We start from the raw sequence: 4,263 nt of genomic DNA, 5'->3' as shown, positions 1-4,263 counted from the left end.
GACCAATTAAAACTAATCTGATAAAGTTGGAGCTACAAAATAGCAACTGATTCCTACCACAACTCCGCTTCCTTATTTATCTCCTAATAGTTATCTCTACTCTCTTGACTAAGTCAACCATGACATAATTAAATAACAGCTACATTTTATTTTAGGAAATGTTTAGATTAAATCTTTTTTCTAACAAGAGGGCTTAATTGGTCATTTATCTTCAATAAATACATAGATAGATCTAACAGTTTCTACAAGTAATTAAAATTAAATACATGATCTTTCTGATTTACACTACTAACCTAAGGATCTGGTACTTCGTCCGTAAAGAATTTATAAATGTCATTTAATAAATTACCTACTTGACCAGGTCCAAGCACGGATGATACTTAATGTCCTTACCTAAGGTCTAATCATATCACATTCATCAATAGCGCGCATGGAAGCCCACCACTGCCGCTCATAGTTGCGCACTCTCGGTCTATACTCTTGGGGAAAATGCCTCTTCCTCATCCACCACTCAACGTTCCTCATATTTAAATGCATTGCCTATTTTTTGATGTTTTCGCATGCAAAAACACCTATATTCAAAAGTAGATAACATATTTACAAGCTTATTATAGGGGCATATGAAAAGAAACATATATCAACTCACATGATTATACCTTAATATTACCAATCAATATGGTGACTAGGTTGAGTCCAGTCGTAAGAAAAATGATGATAAACACAATATATAACCATTTTGTTGTGCTCTCCAGATTCCCAAATGTACTGTTTCAATATTTTATAATGCATCATAGTTCATAAGCTTCAAAAGCACTATAAGAAAAAAAATCAAATTCATAAAATTACACTAAAAAGAAATTACCTAACAGTCATGAGACCCCAAAATATAGGATAAAGGGTTTTCTCCAAATGACTTTCGTTAATCACAAGTTGAACTATCCATTTCAAAGCACCATAACCAAACTTGTCATCAGACAGTAGACACACAAACCTCGCTTCTTTGTTCTCTCCCCATAAGAGTTGTCTACTATCTCTCACCAGGTGCCTTGCTCCATAAAAGATATTGTTTTCACAAGACAAAAATTTAGGTACACAACTAATTTGTGATTTCATGCATTATTCTGTCCAGCACTTTGTAGCACTCTGGATTTCTAGCAAGTACCAACAAGCTCCCACCGCATGCACGCATTAAGAAGATAGTTTATATTTTATAATTAATTTAGTAATTCAATAAGAAGTAAAAGAATAATACATATATGTATTCATCAACCAGAAGTAATGTACAAATCACAGTCCCGAAGATCGTATTCCATGAGGAGTGGAAATTTGAGAACTTACATGTGAGGCGACAAAATACTCGATCAAATTTAGAGCTATTCCCCACCAAACTGTACCAAAAATTGTAGCGAGAGAGGTTTACCATTCGGCGCAATAGGTAAACAGAGTGATAGATCTTTGGTTAGTAATGGATAAGAAACATTACTAGGAATATTGTCATCACTTCTATTATCGAACCCTTCTCAAGTAAAGCTGGGATTCCTATCCATAACACAACCTGCAATATATCCAAGTTTTTGCATTAAGTCTTTGATTTGTGTGTTCTTAATTCAAGTTTAAAAAAGTATATTAGTTGAACATGTCAAAAATATTTTTATTATCAAAATAAATTATAATAGAAATGATACAACAAAACCAAACCAAATAGACCCCATTGAAGTGCCACATTTTGTTTGATGTAACTTTACGGTTACAAAGTGTCAAAATCTTCACTCATCCAACTAGCAACATCATTATCTGCAATGAGTTGGGTTCCTGCAATCCCAACGCAACACGGAAATTTCTAACTTTGTACAAAATTTTAAAAAGCAAAATGTCGATTATAAAGCAAAAATTTATGATTTAATATAAGAAGGTTTATTGCATAGTGAAAATCAAAAACTAGCTTTCTTCAAAGAAGTGACAGTAACATAAACACAAATTGGAACCTTAGCCACATCGATTTCAAATGAATTATACCTTAGAAATAGCTCCATGACCAATACTATAAGTAGAGAAAATCAGTACTAACATCAACAAGCTTTCAGAGATTGTAAGCTAATAGAGGGGATTGAGCCTTTCTTAACCACATCCTCCATATTCAGCGAAATAATTTTGTGGTCTCTCATCAATCTAAAGCACAAAACTAACTTCCGATTAGGGTACCGATGACACTGTCTTCTCCTACGGAAGAGGGTTTGAGCTTCATTGTGAATTAGAGAATAGGATCCTGAGATTCTTGGTACCCTGGCTTTGTCGCCGGCTTCACTGCTGCATAGTCCGCCATTTTCTCAAAACTTTATTATTCTTCTGCTACAAATACGATTGATTAATTGTGTGTTAAATAAAATAGGATATATGAATTCAAGATTGATGGGTTAGGGTTTAATTGTTACCTTTGAATTTGCCTCTGGCGAGTATGAGTATGAGCGGATGGCTTTTGGTTTTAGGGTTTTTAGCCCTATTTTAGCCCTAGAGTATGAGCGGATGATTGGGTTGGGCTTTCCTACAAATGTTGGGCTCAAATGCAATATGATGGAGTAAAATAAATACCTAATTTTACACGCCCAATTAATCTATCTATACTTCATAGTTTATAATATATCAGTTTAGATCGGACCTTTGCATAATTTTTAACTATTTTTTTTTTATAAATATTTAATTCATAATAAGAATTAAATTCATTAATTTAAATTCATTAAATTATATATAACTGAAAAATAATATTAGCAGCATATATAATTTCATTATAATTTAAATTTTCATAATTGTTTTCTATTAAGGACTTAGCATTTATAACTATAAAAAATATATTTATTTTAATTACGTAATAAAAAACATAAGCTTATATAAAATATGCAATAAACAAAAGACCTTATATATTACACTAATGAAGTTTATATCAAATTATATCACAATAATTAAATAAAATGAAGTTTACAGTAATTTCATCATCGAACAAGAATTTAAAAAAATAGAACCACCATTCTGGACAAGACTAGTTAATGGAAGCCCATATTGACTGTGGTTTGACTATTAAAAGCACACGATACAAAATTTAATTTTTTAAGAAACAAATTACACATTTCTAAAATTAGTAGGTAACATCATCCATACAGTTAGATCGTTGAACAAGAATTTTAAAAAAATAGAATCACCACCCGGGATAAGACTAGGTAAAAGGAACCTATGTTGACCGTAATTTGACTATTGAAAAAACAAACGATATAAAATCTATTTTTTTTAAAAAAAATTACAAATCTCTAAAATTAGTTGGTAACATCATCCGTATGGTTGGATCGTTGAACAAGAATTTTAAAATAATAGAATCACCACCCGGTACAATACATGGTAACAAGAACCCATGTTAATCGTAATTTGACTATAAAAAACACACGATATAGAATCTAAAATTTTTTTAAAAAAATTTTACATCACAAAAATTAGTAGGTAACATCCTCCGTACGGTTGGATCGTTGAACATGAATTTTTTAAAAATAGAATCACCACCCGATATAAGACTTTGTAAAAGGAACCTGTGTTGGTCGTAGTTTGACTATTATAAAGATGCACGATATAAAATCTAAATTTTTTAAAAAAATTTATACACCTCTAAAATTAGTAGATAACATTATCCGTACGGTTGGATCATTTAAAAATATCCTAAATAGTACAATAGCGAAGTCAACGCTAAATAACCTATTGCAATACTGTAGAGCAAATGCAACGCTTTAAAGTGTCATGTGTGTTGCCACATCAGCATGTGGGACCCACAGGTGGGATCCACTGGTATCATGTCAGCATAGCACGTCAGCATGTCACATCAGCATGCAACCTCAGCTTTTTTGTCCATGTCGGTATTTATTAAATTAAAAAAAATGTTTAATGCAACACTATGACCTCTACTGTTGCATGTTGCGCAACACTAACAGTTATTAGCAACGGTAGCTTCAATGTAATGCAACGTTTTCCCCACTGTATTGCAATAAATTAAAAAATTTATCGATAATGTAACGCTTTTCGCGCAATTCTAGCTAAAAAGTGTTGCCTATGTGCACTTATGGGATAGTGATCATGGCTGATGGACTACGGGTGAAAGGTTGGCTATACTTGAAGATTTTATGGGGATGCCTTTCTCAACAAATGAGATTCCTATAGCAAATCAGGTTTAGGTTCTAGGGAGGGATTGGATGTATTCAAGACCATGGTTGATGATCTTGTGAGAGT

At 32.3% G+C, this 4,263-nt stretch overlaps 1 pseudogene; it reads right to left on the bottom strand.

Annotated features, from left to right (window-relative positions):
• Nucleotides 1-349: 349 nt before the first annotated feature.
• Nucleotides 350-2,323, bottom strand: LOC141696362 (cyclic nucleotide-gated ion channel 4-like; annotated as a pseudogene).
• Between the last annotated feature and the right edge of the window lie 1,940 nt (nucleotides 2,324-4,263).

Source organism: Apium graveolens, chromosome 11, assembly GCF_009905375.1.
Source record: "Apium graveolens cultivar Ventura chromosome 11, ASM990537v1, whole genome shotgun sequence".
Classification (NCBI taxonomy): Eukaryota; Viridiplantae; Streptophyta; class Magnoliopsida; order Apiales; family Apiaceae; genus Apium; species Apium graveolens.
The sequence above is the reverse complement of the archived record's forward strand: the minus strand, read 5'-3'. Positions and strand labels throughout refer to the sequence as shown.